General features: G+C 45.7%; 4 non-coding genes and 5 pseudogenes across 4 annotated transcripts; all 9 read right to left on the bottom strand.

Moving 5' to 3' along the window:
- Positions 1-1,842: 1,842 nt before the first annotated feature.
- On the bottom strand, positions 1,843-1,992 carry LOC146994665 (U2 spliceosomal RNA; annotated as a pseudogene).
- Positions 1,993-3,894: 1,902 nt separating this feature from the next.
- LOC146994664 (U2 spliceosomal RNA) lies at positions 3,895-4,087 on the bottom strand. Its single transcript, XR_015044213.1, has one exon. It is a non-coding gene; the product is annotated as a U2 spliceosomal RNA (small nuclear RNA).
- A 1,906-nt stretch (positions 4,088-5,993) lies between these two features.
- Positions 5,994-6,186, bottom strand: LOC146994663 (U2 spliceosomal RNA). The gene has a single exon (XR_015044212.1). It is a non-coding gene; the product is annotated as a U2 spliceosomal RNA (small nuclear RNA).
- Positions 6,187-8,092: 1,906 nt separating this feature from the next.
- Positions 8,093-8,288, bottom strand: LOC146994662 (U2 spliceosomal RNA). Its single transcript, XR_015044293.1, has one exon. It is a non-coding gene; the product is annotated as a U2 spliceosomal RNA (small nuclear RNA).
- A 5,414-nt stretch (positions 8,289-13,702) lies between these two features.
- Positions 13,703-13,826, bottom strand: LOC146994661 (U2 spliceosomal RNA; annotated as a pseudogene).
- Positions 13,827-15,728: 1,902 nt separating this feature from the next.
- LOC146994660 (U2 spliceosomal RNA) lies at positions 15,729-15,902 on the bottom strand (annotated as a pseudogene).
- Positions 15,903-21,707: 5,805 nt separating this feature from the next.
- Positions 21,708-21,858, bottom strand: LOC146994659 (U2 spliceosomal RNA; annotated as a pseudogene).
- A 1,902-nt stretch (positions 21,859-23,760) lies between these two features.
- On the bottom strand, positions 23,761-23,953 carry LOC146994658 (U2 spliceosomal RNA). The gene has a single exon (XR_015044233.1). It is a non-coding gene; the product is annotated as a U2 spliceosomal RNA (small nuclear RNA).
- A 1,902-nt stretch (positions 23,954-25,855) lies between these two features.
- LOC146994657 (U2 spliceosomal RNA) lies at positions 25,856-26,029 on the bottom strand (annotated as a pseudogene).
- Between the last annotated feature and the right edge of the window lie 873 nt (positions 26,030-26,902).

The raw sequence follows: 26,902 nt of genomic DNA, 5'->3' as shown, positions 1-26,902 counted from the left end.
ATCGGATTCACCAGGTAGGTCTTTACTAGGCGAAGTGGTCACCGGGACAGTGGCAGTTAAAGCAGGTTGAGGAGCAGCGTCTGTTGAGCCAGAGGCAGTGCAGTCCGTGTGGACGGGGCCTGGTGCAGGAGCAGCGGGCGGTGAAGAAGCGGCGTCAGTCAGTGTCTCAGGAGTTGAGGAGGTAAAGTCATCGTCTCCAGGAGAGGTGGGAGGCGGAGCCTGTCTGTGACGGAGGTGACGATGGGACCGCAGCTGTTTCTTATTCAGGCAGGAGCGACCACAATCCGGGCAGGTGACGGCAGACGCCAGTTGAGGTGTGGAAGCATTAGTCTTTGGTCCAGGTATGACGGTGGGAGTAGAATTCCTGGCCGGGAGGGTGAAGTATGGTGTCGACGGGATTGACGTCTCCGAAGGTGGCAGCAAGTTCCTTGTGTTCTCCGCAGGAAACACCTTGGATTTAGCAGGTACGTTGGACGTCAGAGACTCCGTCCCCGCGGTGGAGGTGATCACTGCGCAGAGAGGACCGGTTGAAGCAGGATGAGCAGAACTCTCTCTCATGGATGGCGAAGAAAGAGCTTCAGCGTAAGTGCGTGGGGGTGAGCTCGTGAGTGTGTTCGATGAGCAGGCATGACCAGCCGCCGTCCGAGCCCGTGTATGATGACATACGGGCGAGATCAATGACCCAGGAATGCTCGCAGCTACCCTTCTGTCAGGAGGTGGGTGGAGCTGACTGTCTTTCTCCTGCACGTGCGTCCTTGTATGCCTTCTGAGGCCCCTTCTGCTCGTACACTCCAATCCGCAGACGTAGCATGCGAATGCAGACTGGGGTGTGGTGGGCGTGTCCTTGGCAGAGGAGGACGTGTGAGCAGACTTGGCGAGTGATGAACCCTCTGGTGTCCTTCGTTCACTAGGTTGACAAGTGACCACCGGTAGGAGCGGTGTGCAGCCAGAAGTCTTGGCTTGAATTCTATCCAACAGTTGGCGTAAGTGTCCACCTTTGGAAAGGGGCGGTCCAGAGGGTGTAACGAAAGCTGGCACGTGTCTGGGCAAGGAGGACAACCCGGTGGGCGTGGCTTCACTAGTGGCGATACTCCCGTAGTAGTAGGTGGGCACACTCCTGGCAGACGAGCCGGCTCCGGGCAGGCAAGGCGTGGCACTAGGGACCACAGCGGCGACTCCAGGATGAGCAGTGGCACTAGAAGATGCAGGAACAGCTCTGGAACCTCCAGTGGCAATTTCGGGAGAGGCACTCGCTCCAAGGGCAAGAATAGCTCCGGCAGATCCAGCGACGACACAAGAGTTTCCATCGGAGGATCCATGGTCTGCAGCGGCGACTTGGGAAGTAGCCGGAACGGATTGGATCAATCCAGGGACAGATGCAACCGGGAAGGCTCCGGCCGTCAGAGGGATGTCTTCAGAAGCTCCAGGGTAGGCAGGAATGGCCTCAGACAATCCGGGGGCCTCAGCTTCTGCATCAGGCGCACCAGGAGAGGCTCCAATAGATCCAGGGATGGCTTGGGAAGCATCAGCGGCTGATCCCGGAGCAAGAGGGACGACTCCATTGGATCCAGGGATAGCTCCAGCGGGAACGGCGGGCACTCCATGGTCAACAGCTGCTCCAGGGACTCCATGAACAGCACGGGAACAGGTTCCAATGGATCCAGCAACAGGACCTCCAGCGGGAACGGCAGGCACTCCACGGTCAACAGCTACAACAGGAACGTCTCCAGGGACTCCATGCACCGTATGGGAACCTGCTCCGGCATCCAGGACTCCAAAACTGGCTTCAGGAGGCGGTGAGCGTCTTCCAGGGCTCCGAACTCCAGGCGGTGGGCGGGGCCTCGGCGGTGGGCGAGGCCTAGAAACAGGAAACATCTTTAGCCACCAGTCTACCTGTAAAAACAGTAAGAAGTGACCAAAAAAGATGAAAAAGTATCGGCAACTCGACCGATTTACTACACTTTGATCTTAGCCAAAAGGCCGAGAAGCGATGCAGAATTCTCTGGCGTGATGAATTCACTTTCAATTTTTCATATTTCAAAAGTCCTGAGCATTCGTGCAGGGGGAGAAGGGGGTGCAGAAGACTCAGGTTAGCGAGTGCTGCTTGGGGGTTTTTTATGATATGTCGTTATTTCATCCTCCTCCTGTGTTACAAAAAAAGAGGTGTACAAGGATGACCAATTTCTGTCTAGTCAAGTGGATCATTTTGCGGTCCTTTCTAATGTTCCCATTCTGGAGGCGTCAGTCCCCTCCTCCTTGGGCGGGGCTAGTTTTAAAAAGCCAAGGACGTCAAAAGTTCATTTCATTCAAGATTCAATTGCAAATTTTATTCTTACTACAGCAAATGAACCACAATGCTGAAATATCCTCACAGATATTTCTACAATATCGCAATAACTTACAGTAGTTATATTGGACGTTTTACGGAAACGTTGGCCGGAACAAAATTCAAAGTAGAAAAAGTTAATCCGATCTCAACGCGAAATCGCTACAGTCAATAACAGCAGTAAGTAAACAACTGAATTCCGGTGTTTTCCTCCAGCTTTTATAAGCTTATGCACCATGCAACATAATATTCTCGTATTTTCTCAATTTTTTTTCAGATGGGAAAAGAGGACAATGAAATATTCATGAAAGTGTTCATTTCTCTGGAGTAGCTTCCTCCTCCGAAAAATCTCATTCTTCACTGCAGGTGAATATAAAACAAATGTAATTACAAAGGCAATAAAAATAGCAAAACCAAAAATAAATAAATAAATATTCCTGGAGTTATCGAATGCCCATGCTTGGGAAGAAATTATTTTTTGTGATTAAACAAATATTGAGACAGTAAAATTTATCAGCCAAAACTGCATTACATAATGCCAGAGTTTGATTGACACAAACTCGACATGCACAGTCCAGCACATGGTTTCCAACTCAGAGATACTCTCTCTCTCTCTCTCTTCAGTTCAAACGTTGCACTTGAAAACACAGAGTGAAATATTAGGAACTTAAAACAATTAAACAAACAGAAAAATTACAAAAAACACTTTACAAATTCATTTGTAATATGTACAATAAAACAGTACTTTTTAATTTACAATTAATGATTACTTTGTATTCTACACTTCCACACTAGTGGCGGGCAAGCCATCTCAAAACTCAGAATAAACTGCTTCCTGCATAGTGCAGCCATCTATTGGCATTTTCCCGTTTGTTAATATTAATGTGCCAACAAAATAAATGAATGAATGAATAAAAACATAAATACAACAATCCTTAACAATAATTGTAGACCATTACAATTAGCTGGCGTTTAGAAATCATACAGAGACAAACAAAACATTAGGAAACAGACAGAAAAATCTTTGTTGCTGCAGTGTGCCTACAAACATTTTACACCCTTTTGAGAGTTATTTACAATAAAAAGGCTCGTGTGTTGAAAGAAGCAATGTGTATACGCGCGCTGTAGTGGGAAAGATCTGGCAAATGTGAATAGGAATTCTCTCAAACTTACATGAAATGAGACAAAAATGTTACTGCAAATGAAATTTGAGTGATATTTCGAGGCCGATCTTCCTTCAATCAGTCAGACAGAATGAGTAAGTTGTTAACAGTACGGGGAAAGAAATGTGGATTTTATGGGATTTCTGTAAATACGAATAAAACTTCGTATTTACAGAAACCAGAACTTGACACTGAAAAGAACGAGGGTTAAACCCGAGGCTCCAGAATGTTCCCATTCCGAGGAAAAGAACGAGGGGCCCGAGTTAAAAAAAAGGCAGGTCGCCGCACACTCGTACAAAGGTATGATGTTGTCAGACCTTCGGTTTTCTGAAATTTGAAGGGGCCATTTTAAAAGGACGTTTTCCTGAGGATGCAGTGGGTGAGTGAAGTTTCTGCTTTTTGGATATATTGTGGGCCGTATCCTGCAAGTAGTGCCATAGCAGGCCAACCCGTGGCGAGGGCGGAATAAATTCCTAACCACAAGCCTATCTGCAAAAATTAGTTTAATATCTTGACGTCATGTCGACGTCGTATCAGATATTAAGCTGATAAGAACAGATACTACACTTTGATCTTAGCCAAAAGGCCGAGAAGCGATGCAGAATTCTCTGGCGTGATGAATTCACTTTCAATTTTTCATATTTCAAAAGTCCTGAGCATTCGTGCAGGGGGAGAAGGGGGTGCAGAAGACTCAGGTTAGCGAGTGCTGCTTGGGGGTTTTTTATGATATGTCGTTATTTCATCCTCCTCCTGTGTTACAAAAAAAGAGGTGTACAAGGATGACCAATTTCTGTCTAGTCAAGTGGATCATTTTGCGGTCCTTTCTAATGTTCCCATTCTGGAGGCGTCAGTCCCCTCCTCCTTGGGCGGGGCTAGTTTTAAAAAGCCAAGGACGTCAAAAGTTCATTTCATTCAAGATTCAATTGCAAATTTTATTCTTACTACAGCAAATGAACCACAATGCTGAAATATCCTCACAGATATTTCTACAATATCGCAATAACTTACAGTAGTTATATTGGACGTTTTACGGAAACGTTGGCCGGAACAAAATTCAAAGTAGAAAAAGTTAATCCGATCTCAACGCGAAATCGCTACAGTCAATAACAGCAGTAAGTAAACAACTGAATTCCGGTGTTTTCCTCCAGCTTTTATAAGCTTATGCACCATGCAACATAATATTCTCGTATTTTCTCAATTTTTTTTCAGATGGGAAAAGAGGACAATGAAATAATTATTCATGAAAGTGTTCATTTCTCTGGAGTAGCTTCCTCCTCCGAAAAATCTCATTCTTCACTGCAGGTGAATATAAAACAAATGTAATTACAAAGGCAATAAAAATAGCAAAACCAAAAATAAATAAATAAATATTCCTGGAGTTATCGAATGCCCATGCTTGGGAAGAAATTATTTTTTGTGATTAAACAAATATTGAGACAGTAAAATTTATCAGCCAAAACTGCATTACATAATGCCAGAGTTTGATTGACACAAACTCGACATGCACAGTCCAGCACATGGTTTCCAACTCAGAGATACTCTCTCTCTCTCTCTCTTCAGTTCAAACGTTGCACTTGAAAACACAGAGTGAAATATTAGGAACTTAAAACAATTAAACAAACAGAAAAATTACAAAAAACACTTTACAAATTCATTTGTAATATGTACAATAAAACAGTACTTTTTAATTTACAATTAATGATTACTTTGTATTCTACACTTCCACACTAGTGGCGGGCAAGCCATCTCAAAACTCAGAATAAACTGCTTCCTGCATAGTGCAGCCATCTATTGGCATTTTCCCGTTTGTTAATATTAATGTGCCAACAAAATAAATGAATGAATGAATAAAAACATAAATACAACAATCCTTAACAATAATTGTAGACCATTACAATTAGCTGGCGTTTAGAAATCATACAGAGACAAACAAAACATTAGGAAACAGACAGAAAAATCTTTGTTGCTGCAGTGTGCCTACAAACATTTTACACCCTTTTGAGAGTTATTTACAATAAAAAGGCTCGTGTTTTGAAAGAAGCAATGTGTATACGCGCGCTGTAGTGGGAAAGATCTGGCAAATGTGAATAGGAATTCTCTCAAACTTACATGAAATGAGACAAAAATGTTACTGCAAATGAAATTTGAGTGATATTTCGAGGCCGATCTTCCTTCAATCAGTCAGACAGAATGAGTAAGTTGTTAACAGTACGGGGAAAGAAATGTGGATTTTATGGGATTTCTGTAAATACGAATAAAACTTCGTATTTACAGAAACCAGAACTTGACACTGAAAAGAACGAGGGTTAAACCCGAGGCTCCAGAATGTTCCCATTCCGAGGAAAAGAACGAGGGGCCCGAGTTAAAAAAAAGGCAGGTCGCCGCACACTCGTACAAAGGTATGATGTTGTCAGACCTTCGGTTTTCTGAAATTTGAAGGGGCCATTTTAAAAGGACGTTTTCCTGAGGATGCAGTGGGTGAGTGAAGTTTCTGCTTTTTGGATATATTGTGGGCCGTATCCTGCAAGTAGTGCCATAGCAGGCCAACCCGTGGCGAGGGCGGAATAAATTCCTAACCACAAGCCTATCTGCAAAAATTAGTTTAATATCTTGACGTCATGTCGACGTCGTATCAGATATTAAGCTGATAAGAACAGATACTACACTTTGATCTTAGCCAAAAGGCCGAGAAGCGATGCAGAATTCTCTGGCGTGATGAATTCACTTTCAATTTTTCATATTTCAAAAGTCCTGAGCATTCGTGCAGGGGGAGAAGGGGGTGCAGAAGACTCAGGTTAGCGAGTGCTGCTTGGGGGTTTTTTATGATATGTCGTTATTTCATCCTCCTCCTGTGTTACAAAAAAAGAGGTGTACAAGGATGACCAATTTCTGTCTAGTCAAGTGGATCATTTTGCGGTCCTTTCTAATGTTCCCATTCTGGAGGCGTCAGTCCCCTCCTCCTTGGGCGGGGCTAGTTTTAAAAAGCCAAGGACGTCAAAAGTTCATTTCATTCAAGATTCAATTGCAAATTTTATTCTTACTACAGCAAATGAACCACAATGCTGAAATATCCTCACAGATATTTCTACAATATCGCAATAACTTACAGTAGTTATATTGGACGTTTTACGGAAACGTTGGCCGGAACAAAATTCAAAGTAGAAAAAGTTAATCCGATCTCAACGCGAAATCGCTACAGTCAATAACAGCAGTAAGTAAACAACTGAATTCCGGTGTTTTCCTCCAGCTTTTATAAGCTTATGCACCATGCAACATAATATTCTCGTATTTTCTCAATTTTTTTTCAGATGGGAAAAGAGGACAATGAAATAATTATTCATGAAAGTGTTCATTTCTCTGGAGTAGCTTCCTCCTCCGAAAAATCTCATTCTTCACTGCAGGTGAATATAAAACAAATGTAATTACAAAGGCAATAAAAATAGCAAAACCAAAAATAAATAAATAAATATTCCTGGAGTTATCGAATGCCCATGCTTGGGAAGAAATTATTTTTTGTGATTAAACAAATATTGAGACAGTAAAATTTATCAGCCAAAACTGCATTACATAATGCCAGAGTTTGATTGACACAAACTCGACATGCACAGTCCAGCACATGGTTTCCAACTCAGAGATACTCTCTCTCTCTCTCTCTTCAGTTCAAACGTTGCACTTGAAAACACAGAGTGAAATATTAGGAACTTAAAACAATTAAACAAACAGAAAAATTACAAAAAACACTTTACAAATTCATTTGTAATATGTACAATAAAACAGTACTTTTTAATTTACAATTAATGATTACTTTGTATTCTACACTTCCACACTAGTGGCGGGCAAGCCATCTCAAAACTCAGAATAAACTGCTTCCTGCATAGTGCAGCCATCTATTGGCATTTTCCCGTTTGTTAATATTAATGTGCCAACAAAATAAATGAATGAATGAATAAAAACATAAATACAACAATCCTTAACAATAATTGTAGACCATTACAATTAGCTGGCGTTTAGAAATCATACAGAGACAAACAAAACATTAGGAAACAGACAGAAAAATCTTTGTTGCTGCAGTGTGCCTACAAACATTTTACACCCTTTTGAGAGTTATTTACAATAAAAAGGCTCGTGTTTTGAAAGAAGCAATGTGTATACGCGCGCTGTAGTGGGAAAGATCTGGCAAATGTGAATAGGAATTCTCTCAAACTTACATGAAATGAGACAAAAATGTTACTGCAAATGAAATTTGAGTGATATTTCGAGGCCGATCTTCCTTCAATCAGTCAGACAGAATGAGTAAGTTGTTAACAGTACGGGGAAAGAAATGTGGATTTTATGGGATTTCTGTAAATACGAATAAAACTTCGTATTTACAGAAACCAGAACTTGACACTGAAAAGAACGAGGGTTAAACCCGAGGCTCCAGAATGTTCCCATTCCGAGGAAAAGAACGAGGGGCCCGAGTTAAAAAAAAGGCAGGTCGCCGCACACTCGTACAAAGGTATGATGTTGTCAGACCTTCGGTTTTCTGAAATTTGAAGGGGCCATTTTAAAAGGACGTTTTCCTGAGGATGCAGTGGGTGAGTGAAGTTTCTGCTTTTTGGATATATTGTGGGCCGTATCCTGCAAGTAGTGCCATAGCAGGCCAACCCGTGGCGAGGGCGGAATAAATTCCTAACCACAAGCCTATCTGCAAAAATTAGTTTAATATCTTGACGTCATGTCGACGTCGTATCAGATATTAAGCTGATAAGAACAGATTTTTTATATTTTCAATATTTCATGCCATTTTACAAAGCTATTGTTCTGATCATGGCACATCAGACAATAACGCACGCAGTGCGATTTTGATAATAATAGCATGAGTAAGATAAAGAGAAATTATAAAAAAATTGTCAAAATTTAGATTAGATATTTACATTAAACAAAGAATATTTACAGATGTGATGTGTACAGTTCCACACAGTATATACATGTAGTATAACTTTTTCAGGAGTGTCCATCTTTAATTTGTCTGCTGGGTCTGGCGAATTCCGGTAAGATGTTCGATGTATATATCCCTGGAATGTCTTATCGTCTCGCTGACGATGAGTTTTCTCATCAGGTTTGCATATTTATTTGAGCATAGTCTCCTGATGATCTTGTCGTTTTCTGGGTCCCATGATCCGAGCATACCAACAATGATAGCTTCGACGCGAACACTTCGGTAGGAACGGCGAAAGAGGTCGACGAGGGGAAGATATTTGTCCTCCTTGGCCTTCCTAGCGTCCCGAAAAGCTTGCCTCCGGTTTTCAAAGGGGACTGTGACGTCAATAATAATGCAGCAGTCATCCTTGGACAACACAAGGTCAGGCTTGAGGGAAGTCCCGGCAACGGTCTGGTTTTCATGTAGTACGTGCCATCTTCCGGAAGCGGCGTCTTTTATCCTTTTGACGATAGCGTTATGACGTTGCTGGTAGATTCTGGAGTTCCTCATGCAATGCCCAAGAACATGTGGAAGGGTCTCATCGGGGCAACGGCAGCGGCGACATCCCCTGCGTGAACGATCCCAGGGCTTGGCAGCATTCAAAGGTACCAGGTTAAGCCTGGCACGATGAACAAACCTCCAGTCGGCGAAGCGCAGAAAGGAACCATCTTGGAAAAAGTGTGAACTAGCCCGCGCAGCGGAGACACACTCCATGGCCTTTCCTTGATTTGGAAGCTGAATAAGATCCTGGAGCCTGGATGACCTTCTGAGGTGCCGAAAGGAGCTGAAGATGGTATTTCTGCCACTGGGGAAGATGGTGGACGTCCCACAGGAGATGGAAGGAGAGCCATGAGCATCCAGTGTCCAGGAAACGTGAAGACGGCGCGAGGCAGCACGTGCGGCGGACCAAAGAGAAGAGATGGGGTTGCTGGTGGCCGTGAACGGAGCTTCGTCCGAGGCGGAAAGGAACTGACTGACAAGTGCTGGGGAGGGCTCAAGATGAATCCGTGCCTTGATGTAGTTTCGCAGATCGTCCCAGGCAAGTTGGCGAACCAGGGGGTCCTTGGAGCAGAGTAACTTGAAAGCTCCATCCACAGCGGCAATGTCAGCATCCTCGGCAGCGATTGGAATCCCAAAAGCACCCTGTCCGGAAAGACCATAAAGATAATTGTTGGAGGCTTCCGGAGGAAGATTAAGGGTACGCTTGATGGCAGGCTTCAGGAAGTCATCTATCTTCTTCCAGTCCCCCTTCGAGAGCTGAGATGTTCTCATGTGAAAGAGGAGCGAAGGAAAGAAGAAGGTCTTTAGGGCGTTGATCCGTTGCCACGGAGCAAGCTTGGAATTCACAATGTCTTGGGCCAGAGAGAGGAAGTCCCGGAGCTGAGCACGAGCGGGGGGGAGATGGAACCCAATTGGCTTTCCCAGAAACCTGAAGAAGTCGCATTCCTTAAGGACAGGGATGGGAGTACTGTCAATGCAAAAGGTGGTCGGAAGAACCCTTGATCTGCGGACAGCAGAGAAGTGTAAGGAGCAACACTTCCTGGGGTTAAGGGCGAGACCAAGTCTTGTGCAGGCAGCATGAACTCTGTGGAGATTTTCTTGCAAGATGTCAGGAGATGGGGCCAGCAGAAGGATATCGTCAGCGTATGCGAGAATGGGCGGAACAGATGACGAAGTGTCAATACTGCGCAGGACAGGGTCAATAACAAGATTGAACAAGAGACCACTAAGGGGGCATCCTTGGCGTACACCGGCATTGATGTCCACAGGGCCAGACGTACCATCACTGGAGAGAAAGGTAGTGCTCGATCCACTGTAAAAAGACTTGATCAGAGAGACAAAGTCCTCACCAACTCCAGAGGAGGCGAGAGCAGAGAAGATGGCCAAGTGAGAGACGGAACCGAAGGCATTCGAAATATCTAAGGAAGCGAGGCAGAGACTGGATCTGGAACGTCGGGTAAGCTGTAGCTGACTGCTGACAATGAAGTTGTGCTCGAATACTCCATCATGAGCCATAAAGCCCTTCTGGCACGGACTAAGCACATCATTGGATGACAACCAGTTCGACAGGCGACGAGCCAAGCAGCCGGCAAAGAGTCTGGATATAGAAGAACTCAGGGCGATGGGTCTCCAGTTGTCAATATTATCTGCGTCACCATGCTTGTGGATCATGAAGGTGCGAGATAACTTCCAGGCAGGAGGAATCTTCTTGAACTTCATGCAGATGTTGAAGATGGCACATAGAGCTTTACAATCAGGATCAACTTCCTTCCAATGCAGAAAAGAGAGCCGGTCAGGGCCGGGCGCAGAATTCTCACAGGCAAGGAGTTTAGAACGAACTTCCATTGGAGAAAACGGTGACCAGTCCAGAGGAGGGCGATCCGCAGGGCACTGAGTGAAGATTGTAACATCGGCATCACGATGGGAGTACTTGTCAGTGAAGTAGGAAGCAAGTACTTCAGCAGGGATGGAGCAGAAGGAGGAAGAGTTAGAAGTGATCAATCGAAGAGCTCTTCTTCTGTTAGTACGATAAATCCGCTGGATAACTCGAGGATTGGAAGCATCAGGAGGGCGTCTGGCAACAGAGCCCGAGAAAGGCACAGGAGGCGGGAGCTTCACAAACTCTGCAGAAGAAGAGATGATGTAGTCGAGGCAGACCACGAACTCAGACCAGGACTCATCATTCACAGGCGAAGTCAGAAGGCGGGTGAGAGTGTCATTAAATTGTAGAAGCGGCGACTCGGGTGGCAGCAAGACATCAGTGGACGAGATCGGAGGTGAATCTTCTGCAGTCCCAGGAGGCGGGACAGAGTCAGAATCAGGCTGGAAATCCAACAAAGTGTCATCCATGGGAGCGGAAAGAGAGAGAGCAGGCGAAGAGCCTGAAGGCGAGGTCTGCAGAGAGGGAGTCCCAATGATCCGGGCAGGAGCGACGAAGTCCTGAGCAGGAGGAGAGGTGGAGCCAGTAGTGAGCGTCTGGGCTGGCGAAGTGTGGGCAGGCACAGCAAACAGGTCGGACACTCCAGACGGGCATGGAGGCGGGATGGGGCCAGAACAAGTCGGAAACGGCACAGAAGCTGAAGAAAGAGCAGGGGGAACATCAACGACAGGCGGAGGAGTCGTGCTGGAGTCACTGACGACAGGCGTGGTAGCGGCAGGAGCGCGTGACATGGAGGTGGTCAGTGGAGGCCGACGCGTAGTCCTTGATCTTTGAGACACAGGCCGAGGAAGGGGAATGGCATTCGACTCAGCATTTCGGGAAGCCCGTTGATGAAACGAGACGTGATTGAAGAGTCCCTTCTTGGATGGGCAGGAAAACGAGCATTCCGAACATTTCCAGCTAAAGGAGGCACCGGACGGGATCACAGTGGGAGAGTCTCTAAAACAGGAGTGCGTGGAAACCTTGTTAACGAGCAACGATGAGCAGAGACCACACCATTTCATGGTCGTCAGAATGGGAAGCTGATGCTCTTGAAGAAGGTGACGTACAAGAGACTTCTTCATCCGGGACCAAGAAGCACACTTGAACTGAAGACGGCAGTTCACCTCCGGGCAATCGAAGACATCTTTGACGGGGAAGACCAGATGAAGAAAGGAGTCGATACGGCATGTAGACGGCGGGCCCTGCGGTCCAATAGGAGGAGGCTCCAACGAGGTGGACGGTGATGTGCTGGTGACGCGAAGTGCATTAGAAGCAGGTAGCGAAGAAGTACCAACATCGGTAAAGTCATTCTCTCCCGGAGAGGCAGAGAGCCTGGTCAGTCCATGACGACGATATCTGTGGAAACGTAACTGCTTCTTGTTCAGGCAGGGTCTACCACATTCAGGACACGGAAAAGTCGGAGATGTAGGAACCGAAGCATCTTCAGGGGTGCAGGAAACCAGGTGAGGCAGAGTCATGGAAGCAGGAGTCCCAGAAGTAGGCTGACCGGCAGGCGCAGATTCCTGATGCAAGCAGGGCGTATCTGTGGACGACGAGGCAGCAGCGGAAAGAACCATGGCAGGCGGCGAAGTGAGGGAGGAGCATGCATGGCCGGCGGCTGCACGAGCACGCGTATGATGGCAAACAGGAGAGTGAGCAGGCAGGTCAGAAACAGTGTCAACAGTCGTCTGAACAGTCCCAGAGTGGGCGGAGTCATGCGTCAGCATGTGAGTCTGCAGGCGTTTCGCATTCGAGAAGATCATACCGCAAACGTAGCAAGAAAACTCCGAATGGCAGTCAGGAGTCCCGACAGGAACACGGTCATCATCCAGGCAAGCATGTGAGGAAGCCAAGCGAGGCGATGTGTCAGTCACAGCACTGGATGAAGGGCCCGGTAGCAAGGTTTCAGCGTGGGAAAGGACCGGTGAGGGAGTCTTAGCAGTGATTCTCGCAAGCAGCTGGCGCAGGTGACCACTTCGCAGCAGGGGTGGTCCAGACGGTGTGACGGAAGCAGCCACATGTCGACTAGGCACAGAGCATGAAGTACCAGCAGGGGGCGTGGCATCAGTTGCAGGCGTGTGAACAACACTGGAAGATGAAGGTCGCGCAGGGGACTTCCACGAAGCATAGTCATCAACCGGCACCAGAAGTGGCGTCGTAGGCATCGGCGGTAATCCAGGAGCAGTCGGAGAGCGAATCCGAGGAGGCCTCTCAGGCACTGGAAGGTCTTGTGAAGACATATCTGCATGGGAGTCACAGACAGGGCACAGACAAGTAGAACTGGCAAGATCAAAGCGGCACCAGAGAGCAAGAGCGTTCGACGGAACCAAGGGTCGACCTTAAAAAAAAATAGGAAGGGAGAAGAGAGAGACGGGTCGAGGAGGATAAGAAGACAGAGCGAAGAGGAAGAAACGAAGGAGTATACACGCCCACCACAAAGGGTAGGGTAGCGGAGAGGAAGAAAAGAGCTAATCACAACGAGAAAGACACTGCAAGCAGTGCTTTCCGAAATGAAAAGCGAGAAGTAATAGAAAAGAGACCACTTCCTTACTGAAAGAACTGTAAAACAGCCGAGACAGAAAGAAAAGGGGAGGGAAAGGAGAGACCCGTACAAACACCAAAGTAAGCTGCACGCAGCTTATTCAGTGGAGACGGGAAAGAACCGCTCACTCACAGGCAACCTGCTCGCTCGCAGGGGACAGGAAAGGGCCCCATTGAACGCAAGTAAAGAACGTATTCGAACCATCAAGCGTCAATGGGAAAAGAGGGAAATAAAGCAAAAAACATACTTACAGACAGCGTTGGCTCCGCCTTAGCTCCGCCCTCCAGAAGAGTGAAGTTAGTCCATCAGCATAGTCACCACTGTAAAAGTAAAAATAAAATAAGTGCACAAATTAAGCTGATAAGAACAGATACTACACTTTGATCTTAGCCAAAAGACCGAGAAGCGATGCAGAATTCTCTGGCGTGATGAATTCACTTTCAATTTTTCATATTTCAAAAGTCCTGAGCATTCGTGCAGGGGGAGAAGGGGGTGCAGAAGACTCAGGTTAGCGAGTGCTGCTTGGGGGTTTTTTATGATATGTCGTTATTTCATCCTCCTCCTGTGTTACAAAAAAAGAGGTGTACAAGGATGACCAATTTCTGTCTAGTCAAGTGGATCATTTTGCGGTCCTTTCTAATGTTCCCATTCTGGAGGCGTCAGTCCCCTCCTCCTTGGGCGGGGCTAGTTTTAAAAAGCCAAGGACGTCAAAAGTTCATTTCATTCAAGATTCAATTGCAAATTTTATTCTTACTACAGCAAATGAACCACAATGCTGAAATATCCTCACAGATATTTCTACAATATCGCAATAACTTACAGTAGTTATATTGGACGTTTTACGGAAACGTTGGCCGGAACAAAATTCAAAGTAGAAAACGTTAATCCGATCTCAACGCGAAATCGCTACAGTCAATAACAGCAGTAAGTAAACAACTGAATTCCGGTGTTTTCCTCCAGCTTTTATAAGCTTATGCACCATGCAACATAATATTCTCGTATTTTCTCAATTTTTTTTCAGATGGGAAAAGAGGACAATGAAATATTCATGAAAGTGTTCATTTCTCTGGAGTAGCTTCCTCCTCCGAAAAATCTCATTCTTCACTGCAGGTGAATATAAAACAAATGTAATTACAAAGGCAATAAAAATAGCAAAACCAAAAATAAATAAATAAATATTCCTGGAGTTATCGAATGCCCATGCTTGGGAAGAAATTATTTTTTGTGATTAAACAAATATTGAGACAGTAAAATTTATCAGCCAAAACTGCATTACATAATGCCAGAGTTTGATTGACACAAACTCGACATGCACAGTCCAGCACATGGTTTCCAACTCAGAGATACTCTCTCTCTCTCTCTCTTCAGTTCAAACGTTGCACTTGAAAACACAGAGTGAAATATTAGGAACTTAAAACAATTAAACAAACAGAAAAATTACAAAAAACACTTTACAAATTCATTTGTAATATGTACAATAAAACAGTACTTTTTAATTTACAATTAATGATTACTTTGTATTCTACACTTCCACACTAGTGGCGGGCAAGCCATCTCAAAACTCAGAATAAACTGCTTCCTGCATAGTGCAGCCATCTATTGGCATTTTCCCGTTTGTTAATATTAATGTGCCAACAAAATAAATGAATGAATGAATAAAAACATAAATACAACAATCCTTAACAATAATTGTAGACCATTACAATTAGCTGGCGTTTAGAAATCATACAGAGACAAACAAAACATTAGGAAACAGACAGAAAAATCTTTGTTGCTGCAGTGTGCCTACAAACATTTTACACCCTTTTGAGAGTTATTTACAATAAAAAGGCTCGTGTGTTGAAAGAAGCAATGTGTATACGCGCGCTGTAGTGGGAAAGATCTGGCAAATGTGAATAGGAATTCTCTCAAACTTACATGAAATGAGACAAAAATGTTACTGCAAATGAAATTTGAGTGATATTTCGAGGCCGATCTTCCTTCAATCAGTCAGACAGAATGAGTAAGTTGTTAACAGTACGGGGAAAGAAATGTGGATTTTATGGGATTTCTGTAAATACGAATAAAACTTCGTATTTACAGAAACCAGAACTTGACACTGAAAAGAACGAGGGTTAAACCCGAGGCTCCAGAATGTTCCCATTCCGAGGAAAAGAACGAGGGGCCCGAGTTAAAAAAAAGGCAGGTCGCCGCACACTCGTACAAAGGTATGATGTTGTCAGACCTTCGGTTTTCTGAAATTTGAAGGGGCCATTTTAAAAGGACGTTTTCCTGAGGATGCAGTGGGTGAGTGAAGTTTCTGCTTTTTGGATATATTGTGGGCCGTATCCTGCAAGTAGTGCCATAGCAGGCCAACCCGTGGCGAGGGCGGAATAAATTCCTAACCACAAGCCTATCTGCAAAAATTAGTTTAATATCTTGACGTCATGTCGACGTCGTATCAGATATTAAGCTGATAAGAACAGATGTTTTTTATTGAACAATATTTTTGGCCACTTTACAGAAGAATGATATTTGCGTGGCAGAAATATCATTTTACAATTCTATTATACATTAATTTTCTATTTACAATTATTTACAGAGCGAAGCAGATATGTACAACAACTATTTTCAGAACCAAGCACTTATGTACAACATACTAGGTTTTTCTTTCTACTTACATATTTCGGGGGTTTGTACTTTGTGAACACTTAATCGGATAGTTCAGTGAGTCCATGTTAAATTTACCAGTTCTCCTGTCTGACGTCCGTGAGATGCTCCACATAGATATCCCTTGATTTACTTATTGTTTCACTTACGATGAGCTTTCGCATAAGTGATGCGTACTTCCTGCTGCAGATCCTGCTGAGAACTTTATCGTTGTTTGGATCCCATGATCCTAGTGCTCCGATTACAATTGCTTCTACGCGCACATCGTTGTATGTAGATTTCAGTGCTTCGATTAGCGGACGGTACTTGTTCATCTTCTCTCGGCGAGCAGCATCAAATGAAGACCGACGGTTGTCAAAAGCAACTGTTATGTCTAGGATGAGGCATGCGTTGTCTCTTGTTAGGATGATGTCCGGGCGTAGCGGGAGTCCTCTGACTGGCCGGTTCTCGGAGAGGAGCTGCCACCTTCCACTGGCTGCCTTTTTAATCCTCTCTACCACTGCATTGTGCCTCGCTTGGTAGAGACGGCTGTATCTCATGCAGTGGCAGAGGACATGCGGGAGGGTCTCGAGCTCAAAGTTGCATCTTCTGCAGCCACGGGAGCCATTCACATTGCGACGAACACCGTTCAGGGGGACGAGGTTTAGCCTTGCACGATGTATAAATCGCCAGTCGGCGAATCGTGTAAATGCCCCGTTCCGGAAAAAGTGAGAGCTTGCTTTGGCAGCCGCTGCGCATTCCATCGCCTTGCCCTGGTTGGGATAAGTGATGAGTTTCTCTGCGCGGGATTTCTTGATGGCATTCCGCAGGGTGCGGAATACAAGGCGTCGCTTGCCGGCTGTTATGGTGGTACCGTCATGAGAGATCTCCACAGTGTGGTCGTCAGAAATTGTCCACGTGACTTTTAGGCGACGGGCTGCGCTTCTGGCCGCGGACCAAACTGATGAAATTGGGTTGGAGGTGCTCCTGGGAAAGTCTTCGTCACATCCCGAAAGGAAAGCTGCAATCTCAGAGAAGGAAGGAACCCTTTTCAGTCGTCCACTTACAAGTCGCGTAAGGTCCTCCCAAGCGAGCTGTTGTATCCCAGGGTCCAATGAAGTGAGCAACTTGAAAGCGCTGTCAATCCTTGCTATATCTGAGCTTTCGGCAGCCAGCGGGATACCAAAGCATGCAGATTCCTTCGCGCCGTAAAGATATTCATTTGCCGCCTCGGGAGGTAGGTTGAGAGTCCTCTTTAGTAGCGGGCGCACATGTGAGTCAATCTTTGCCCAGTCGGTTTTCTTCAACCGGGCCGTCCTCATATCAAAATCCATTGATGGAAACACAAAGGATTTGAGCGCGTCAATGCGCTGCCAGGGAGCAAGTGAGGAATTCAGGATCATCTCGCATTTCTGTAGGTAAGTATTGAGTGCCTCGATGTCCGGTGGTTGGTTGAATCCAATTGGTTTCCCCAAAAATTCCTCACCTTCACCCTCACGAAGACACCTGATGGCAGTGCCGTCGATCGAGAACTGAGAGTGGCGGACACCCGTTGGGCGAGCTCCGGAGATATGTAGGGAGAAGCATTTTCTGGGGTTGATGTAGAGGCCAAGCTTTCCAACCAGGTTGTGCGTCAGATTGAGTTGAGTTTGCAGCTCCGCAGGGGAGGGCGCGAGTAGCAGTAGGTCGTCGGCATACGCCAGTATGCGGTGTAGAGGACTTTGCCCTTGGACTGCGACAAGTATCGGGTTGATGGTCAAGTTGAACAACAGCCCACTTAGGGGGCAACCCTGACGTACTCCGATGTCAATTGGAATTGGATCCGTGGGGCCTTCCTCTGTGAAGACGCGTGTGGACGCATCCGTGTACAGCTCCTGTATCAGCTCGGTGAAATGATTCCCAACTCCAGAGGCTCGAAGCGCAGCAAAAATTGCATCGTGGGGCACGGATCCGAAGGCATTGGATAGGTCCAATGACGCCAGGCAGGTGTCAGATTGGCTGGTCCGTGCTAGCTGGATTCTCTGCTGAACAACGAAGTTATTTTCAAACACCCCGTCGAAGGGTAGAAATCCCTTCTGTGACGGGGAGAGGATGCAGTTGTCGATGAGCCAAGAAGTGAACCGTCGTGCCAGGCAACCACAGAACAGCTTGGCAATCGTAACACTCAGCGAGATAGGACGCCAGTTTTTGATGTTATACGGGTCACCCCCTTTGGGTAACAGGATAGTACGAGAGTCTTTCCAAGCTGCAGGGACTTTCCTAGCTTTCAAGCAGATGTTGAAGATGGCTGCGAGTACTGTACAGTCCGGATCAACGGCCTTCCAATGGTTGTATGAGAGTCGATCGTGTCCGGGTGCCGAGTTTTCAGCTGAATAGAGTTTCCTTGCGATCTCTGCAGGAGAAAATGGAGAGAGGTCAAGTTCTCTGGGGAGAGGGGATGGTGAGGTGTACACTGAGGTGTCAACTCGGTTGTTGCATAGGGCAGCAGCAAAGTGATCTTGTATATCCTGTCTTCCAATTGGGCATCTCTGTGAATCATCCCCGCAAATCAGTCGGACCGCTCTGCGTCGGTTACGACGGTAGAGTTTCTGGAGCAACTTTGGGTCATCACGTATCTTGGCGGAATTGTTGTTGTTTCCAGTTACATCCTCGCTAGCGGGAGGAAGACGAACTGCACTCGCGGCGGCCATCAAGATCTCGTCAAGTAACGTGGAAAAGGCATCCCACTGCTCAGTGGTCATCGGGTCGGAAAACTCTTCCAGTCGTTCTACGAAGTGTTCAAGGGGGGACGTGACTTGTATTTCTACACCACCCAGTGGAGATCTCTCGGCATCATCCGATACGGCTTCTGGAACCGGTGAGTCGGGTGTAACTGTAGGACCGGTAGGTGAAGGCGAATCCGGGAAGGACGGCTCCGGGGAGTGTTCTTCAAAGGAAGGGTTGGTTCCCAGATTGTCAGTCAAAGGCGCATCAACCTGTGGGGTAGTCCTCATGTCTGTTCCTGGAGGTGCGGCATCCTCTTGATAGGGCAAGGTATTAGGGTCTGTTGCACTTGTCGATTGGTAGGCAGTGGAAGGTCCATCAGTTCTAGCATCATCTTGGCGAGATGTACGGAATCGTGCAGTCCGTGCCTGTCGTCTTGCCGAGGTGGAGGGAAGGAGAGGCGTCACTAGAGGTGGCTGGAGTAAGCGCTGCCGTTCACGTCGGTGGCGTGCTTGGTGGTTAAGGAATCCACCCCGTGTTTGGCATGAGAAGTCGCACTGGGTACATCTCCAACGATGTTGAATGCCCGATTCGACGACTACGGGCCGGTCTCTAAAGCATTGATGGGTCGAGACCTTAACGGCGATGGGCAATAGGCAGTGTGCACACCAGTTCCGAGTGCTAGCAACATCTATGCCATGTGTGTACAAGAGGTGTCTGCAGAGCGAGTGGCGGAGTTGGGTCCAGCGTTTCGAATGGAATGTCCTATGGCAGTCCCTTTCGGTGCAGTGGAGTGTGTCTTGCATCGGGAAGAGTAGATGGACAATAGAGTCACGTCGGCAGGATGTCTCTGGGCAGGACTCATGATTCTCCACATGAGTGGGCATAGGCAAAGGCTCCCTCACTGACAGGTTCTGCAATGGCCTGCTAGGACGTGGGCCAGGTGCAATTTGCTCAGTAGAAGTCGTAGCAGCATGTGAGCGTATTACATTGCTGTCTGGTGCGGGCAATTCAGTAGAGAGCAGATCAGTCCTTTCTGAGGGAGTGAGGCATAGGATGAGGACGTCCGCATCAGTCGTGTCTCCAGCGCTGGAGGTAGTATCCAAGCGTGTCTGGCAGGGTACTTGAGGTGCGACATCGGATTCACCAGGTAGGTCTTTACTAGGCGAAGTGGTCACCGGGACAGTGGCAGTTAAAGCAGGTTGAGGAGCAGCGTCTGTTGAGCCAGAGGCAGTGCAGTCCGTGTGGACGGGGCCTGGTGCAGGAGCAGCGGGCGGTGAAGAAGCGGCGTCAGTCAGTGTCTCAGGAGTTGAGGAGGTAAAGTCATCGTCTCCAGGAGAGGTGGGAGGCGGAGCCTGTCTGTGACGGAGGTGACGATGGGACCGCAGCTGTTTCTTATTCAGGCAGGAGCGACCACAATCCGGGCAGGTGACGGCAGACGCCAGTTGAGGTGTGGAAGCATTAGTCTTTGGTCCAGGTATGACGGTGGGAGTAGAATTCCTGGCCGGGAGGGTGAAGTATGGTGTCGACGGGATTGACGTCTCCGAAGGTGGCAGCAAGTTCCTTGTGTTCTCCGCAGGAAACACCTTGGATTTAGCAGGTACGTTGGACGTCAGAGACTCCGTCCCCGCGGTGGAGGTGATCACTGCGCAGAGAGGACCGGTTGAAGCAGGATGAGCAGAACTCTCTCTCATGGATGGCGAAGAAAGAGCTTCAGCGTAAGTGCGTGGGGGTGAGATCGTGAGTGTGTTCGATGAGCAGGCATGACCAGCCGCCGTCCGAGCCCGTGTATGATGACATACGGGCGAGATCAATGACCCAGGAATGCTCGCAGCTACCCTTCTGTCAGGAGGTGGGTGGAGCTGACTGTCTTTCTCCTGCACGTGCGTCCTTGTATGCCTTCTGAGGCCCCTTCTGCTCGTACACTCCAATCCGCAGACGTAGCATGCGAATGTAGACTGGGGTGTGGTGGGCGTGTCCTTGGCAGAGGAGGACGTGTGAGCAGACTTGGCGAGTGATGAACCCTCTGGTGTCCTTCGTTCACTAGGTTGACAAGTGACCACAGGTAGGAGCGGTGTGCAGCCAGAAGTCTTGGCTTGAATTCTATCCAACAGTTGGCGTAAGTGTCCACCTTTGGAAAGGGGCGGTCCAGAGGGTGTAACGAAAGCTGGCACGTGTCTGGGCAAGGAGGACGACCCGGTGGGCGTGGCTTCACTAGTGGCGATACTCCCGTAGTAGTAGGTGGGCACACTCCTGGCAGACGAGCCGGCTCCGGGCAGGCAAGGCGTGGCACTAGGGACCACAGCGGCGACTCCAGGATGAGCAGTGGCACTAGAAGATGCAGGAACAGCTCTGGAACCTCCAGTGGCAATTTCGGGAGAGGCACTCGCTCCAAGGGCAGGAATAGCTCCGGCAGATCCAGCGACGACACAAGAGTTTCCATCGGAGGATCCATGGTCTGCAGCGGCGACTTGGGAAGTAGCCGGAACGGATTGGATCAATCCAGGGACAGATGCAACCGGGAAGGCTCCGGCCGTCACAGGGATGTCTTCAGAAGCTCCAGGGTAGGCAGGAATGGCCTCAGACAATCCGGGGGCCTCAGCTTCTGCATCAGGCGCACCAGGAGAGGCTCCAATAGATCCAGGGATGGCTTGGGAAGCATCAGCGGCTGATCCCGGAGCAAGAGGGACGACTCCATTGGATCCAGGGATAGCTCCAGCGGGAACGGCGGGCACTCCATGGTCAACAGCTGCTCCAGGGACTCCATGAACAGCACGGGAACAGGTTCCAATGGATCCAGCAACAGGACCTCCAGCGGGAACGGCAGGCACTCCACGGTCAACAGCTACAACAGGAACGTCTCCAGGGACTCCATGCACCGTATGGGAACCTGCTCCGGCATCCAGGACTCCAAAACTGGCTTCAGGAGACGGTGAGCGTCTTCCAGGGCTCCGAACTCCAGGCGGTGGGCGAGGCCTAGAAACAGGAAACATCTTTAGCCACCAGTCTACCTGTAAAAACAGTAAGAAGTGACCAAAAAAAGATGAAAAAGTATCGGCAACTCGACCGATTTACTACACTTTGATCTTAGCCAAAAGGCCGAGAAGCGATGCAGAATTCTCTGGCGTGATGAATTCACTTTCAATTTTTCATATTTCAAAAGTCCTGAGCATTCGTGCAGGGGGAGAAGGGGGTGCAGAAGACTCAGGTTAGCGAGTGCTGCTTGGGGTTTTTTTATGATATGTCGTTATTTCATCCTCCTCCTGTGTTACAAAAAAAGAGGTGTACAAGGATGACCAATTTCTGTCTAGTCAAGTGGATCATTTTGCGGTCCTTTCTAATGTTCCCATTCTGGAGGCGTCAGTCCCCTCCTCCTTGGGCGGGGCTAGTTTTAAAAAGCCAAGGACGTCAAAAGTTCATTTCATTCAAGATTCAATTGCAAATTTTATTCTTACTACAGCAAATGAACCACAATGCTGAAATATCCTCACAGATATTTCTACAATATCGCAATAACTTACAGTAGTTATATTGGACGTTTTACGGAAACGTTGGCCGGAACAAAATTCAAAGTAGAAAAAGTTAATCCGATCTCAACGCGAAATCGCTACAGTCAATAACAGCAGTAAGTAAACAACTGAATTCCGGTGTTTTCCTCCAGCTTTTATAAGCTTATGCACCATGCAACATAATATTCTCGTATTTTCTCAATTTTTTTTCAGATGGGAAAAGAGGACAATGAAATATTCATGAAAGTGTTCATTTCTCTGGAGTAGCTTCCTCCTCCGAAAAATCTCATTCTTCACTGCAGGTGAATATAAAACAAATGTAATTACAAAGGCAATAAAAATAGCAAAACCAAAAATAAATAAATAAATATTCCTGGAGTTATCGAATGCCCATGCTTGGGAAGAAATTATTTTTTGTGATTAAACAAATATTGAGACAGTAAAATTTATCAGCCAAAACTGCATTACATAATGCCAGAGTTTGATTGACACAAACTCGACATGCACAGTCCAGCACATGGTTTCCAACTCAGAGATACTCTCTCTCTCTCTCTCTTCAGTTCAAACGTTGCACTTGAAAACACAGAGTGAAATATTAGGAACTTAAAACAATTAAACAAACAGAAAAATTACAAAAAACACTTTACAAATTCATTTGTAATATGTACAATAAAACAGTACTTTTTAATTTACAATTAATGATTACTTTGTATTCTACACTTCCACACTAGTGGCGGGCAAGCCATCTCAAAACTCAGAATAAACTGCTTCCTGCATAGTGCAGCCATCTATTGGCATTTTCCCGTTTGTTAATATTAATGTGCCAACAAAATAAATGAATGAATGAATAAAAACATAAATACAACAATCCTTAACAATAATTGTAGACCATTACAATTAGCTGGCGTTTAGAAATCATACAGAGACAAACAAAACATTAGGAAACAGACAGAAAAATCTTTGTTGCTGCAGTGTGCCTACAAACATTTTACACCCTTTTGAGAGTTATTTACAATAAAAAGGCTCGTGTGTTGAAAGAAGCAATGTGTATACGCGCGCTGTAGTGGGAAAGATCTGGCAAATGTGAATAGGAATTCTCTCAAACTTACATGAAATGAGACAAAAATGTTACTGCAAATGAAATTTGAGTGATATTTCGAGGCCGATCTTCCTTCAATCAGTCAGACAGAATGAGTAAGTTGTTAACAGTACGGGGAAAGAAATGTGGATTTTATGGGATTTCTGTAAATACGAATAAAACTTCGTATTTACAGAAACCAGAACTTGACACTGAAAAGAACGAGGGTTAAACCCGAGGCTCCAGAATGTTCCCATTCCGAGGAAAAGAACGAGGGGCCCGAGTTAAAAAAAAGGCAGGTCGCCGCACACTCGTACAAAGGTATGATGTTGTCAGACCTTCGGTTTTCTGAAATTTGAAGGGGCCATTTTAAAAGGACGTTTTCCTGAGGATGCAGTGGGTGAGTGAAGTTTCTGCTTTTTGGATATATTGTGGGCCGTATCCTGCAAGTAGTGCCATAGCAGGCCAACCCGTGGCGAGGGCGGAATAAATTCCTAACCACAAGCCTATCTGCAAAAATTAGTTTAATATCTTGACGTCATGTCGACGTCGTATCAGATATTAAGCTGATAAGAACAGATACTACACTTTGATCTTAGCCAAGAGGCCGAGAAGCGATGCAGAATTCTCTGGCGTGATGAATTCACTTTCAATTTTTCATATTTCAAAAGTCCTGAGCATTCGTGCAGGGGGAGAAGGGGGTGCAGAAGACTCAGGTTAGCGAGTGCTGCTTGGGGGTTTTTTATGATATGTCGTTATTTCATCCTCCTCCTGTGTTACAAAAAAAGAGGTGTACAAGGATGACCAATTTCTGTCTAGTCAAGTGGATCATTTTGCGGTCCTTTCTAATGTTCCCATTCTGGAGGCGTCAGTCCCCTCCTCCTTGGGCGGGGCTAGTTTTAAAAAGCCAAGGACGTCAAAAGTTCATTTCATTCAAGATTCAATTGCAAATTTTATTCTTACTACAGCAAATGAACCACAATGCTGAAATATCCTCACAGATATTTCTACAATATCGCAATAACTTACAGTAGTTATATTGGACGTTTTACGGAAACGTTGGCCGGAACAAAATTCAAAGTAGAAAAAGTTAATCCGATCTCAACGCGAAATCGCTACAGTCAATAACAGCAGTAAGTAAACAACTGAATTCCGGTGTTTTCCTCCAGCTTTTATAAGCTTATGCACCATGCAACATAATATTCTCGTATTTTCTCAATTTTTTTTCAGATGGGAAAAGAGGACAATGAAATATTCATGAAAGTGTTCATTTCTCTGGAGTAGCTTCCTCCTCCGAAAAATCTCATTCTTCACTGCAGGTGAATATAAAACAAATGTAATTACAAAGGCAATAAAAATAGCAAAACCAAAAATAAATAAATAAATATTCCTGGAGTTATCGAATGCCCATGCTTGGGAAGAAATTATTTTTTGTGATTAAACAAATATTGAGACAGTAAAATTTATCAGCCAAAACTGCATTACATAATGCCAGAGTTTGATTGACACAAACTCGACATGCACAGTCCAGCACATGGTTTCCAACTCAGAGATACTCTCTCTCTCTCTCTCTTCAGTTCAAACGTTGCACTTGAAAACACAGAGTGAAATATTAGGAACTTAAAACAATTAAACAAACAGAAAAATTACAAAAAACACTTTACAAATTCATTTGTAATATGTACAATAAAACAGTACTTTTTAATTTACAATTAATGATTACTTTGTATTCTACACTTCCACACTAGTGGCGGGCAAGCCATCTCAAAACTCAGAATAAACTGCTTCCTGCATAGTGCAGCCATCTATTGGCATTTTCCCGTTTGTTAATATTAATGTGCCAACAAAATAAATGAATGAATGAATAAAAACATAAATACAACAATCCTTAACAATAATTGTAGACCATTACAATTAGCTGGCGTTTAGAAATCATACAGAGACAAACAAAACATTAGGAAACAGACAGAAAAATCTTTGTTGCTGCAGTGTGCCTACAAACATTTTACACCCTTTTGAGAGTTATTTACAATAAAAAGGCTCGTGTGTTGAAAGAAGCAATGTGTATACGCGCGCTGTAGTGGGAAAGATCTGGCAAATGTGAATAGGAATTCTCTCAAACTTACATGAAATGAGACAAAAATGTTACTGCAAATGAAATTTGAGTGATATTTCGAGGCCGATCTTCCTTCAATCAGTCAGACAGAATGAGTAAGTTGTTAACAGTACGGGGAAAGAAATGTGGATTTTATGGGATTTCTGTAAATACGAATAAAACTTCGTATTTACAGAAACCAGAACTTGACACTGAAAAGAACGAGGGTTAAACCCGAGGCTCCAGAATGTTCCCATTCCGAGGAAAAGAACGAGGGGCCCGAGTTAAAAAAAAGGCAGGTCGCCGCACACTCGTACAAAGGTATGATGTTGTCAGACCTTCGGTTTTCTGAAATTTGAAGGGGCCATTTTAAAAGGACGTTTTCCTGAGGATGCAGTGGGTGAGTGAAGTTTCTGCTTTTTGGATATATTGTGGGCCGTATCCTGCAAGTAGTGCCATAGCAGGCCAACCCGTGGCGAGGGCGGAATAAATTCCTAACCACAAGCCTATCTGCAAAAATTAGTTTAATATCTTGACGTCATGTCGACGTCGTATCAGATATTAAGCTGATAAGAACAGATGTTTTTTATTGAACAATATTTTTGGCCACTTTATAGAAGAATGATATTTGCGTGGCAGAAATATCATTTTACAATTCTATTATACATTAATTTTCTATTTACAATTATTTACAGAGCGAAGCAGATATGTACAACAACTATTTTCAGAACCAAGCACTTATGTACAACATACTAGGTTTTTCTTTCTACTTACATATTTCGGGGGTTTGTACTTTGTGAACACTTAATCGGATAGTTCAGTGAGTCCATGTTAAATTTACCAGTTCTCCTGTCTGACGTCCGTGAGATGCTCCACATAGATATCCCTTGATTTACTTATTGTTTCACTTACGATGAGCTTTCGCATAAGTGATGCGTACTTCCTGCTGCAGATCCTGCTGAGAACTTTATCGTTGTTTGGATCCCATGATCCTAGTGCTCCGATTACAATTGCTTCTACGCGCACATCGTTGTATGTAGATTTCAGTGCTTCGATTAGCGGACGGTACTTGTTCATCTTCTCTCGGCGAGCAGCATCAAATGAAGACCGACGGTTGTCAAAAGCAACTGTTATGTCTAGGATGAGGCATGCGTTGTCTCTTGTTAGGATGATGTCCGGGCGTAGCGGGAGTCCTCTGACTGGCCGGTTCTCGGAGAGGAGCTGCCACCTTCCACTGGCTGCCTTTTTAATCCTCTCTACCACTGCATTGTGCCTCGCTTGGTAGAGACGGCTGTATCTCATGCAGTGGCAGAGGACATGCGGGAGGGTCTCGAGCTCAAAGTTGCATCTTCTGCAGCCACGGGAGCCATTCACATTGCGACGAACACCGTTCAGGGGGACGAGGTTTAGCCTTGCACGATGTATAAATCGCCAGTCGGCGAATCGTGTAAATGCCCCGTTCCGGAAAAAGTG

The sequence above is a fragment of the Stegodyphus dumicola genome, chromosome 11, assembly GCF_044657685.1.
Source record: "Stegodyphus dumicola isolate Sdum_Otavi_A_Nest chromosome 11, ASM4465768v1".
NCBI lineage: Eukaryota > Metazoa > Arthropoda > Arachnida > Araneae > Eresidae > Stegodyphus > Stegodyphus dumicola.
The sequence above is the reverse complement of the archived record's forward strand: the minus strand, read 5'-3'. Positions and strand labels throughout refer to the sequence as shown.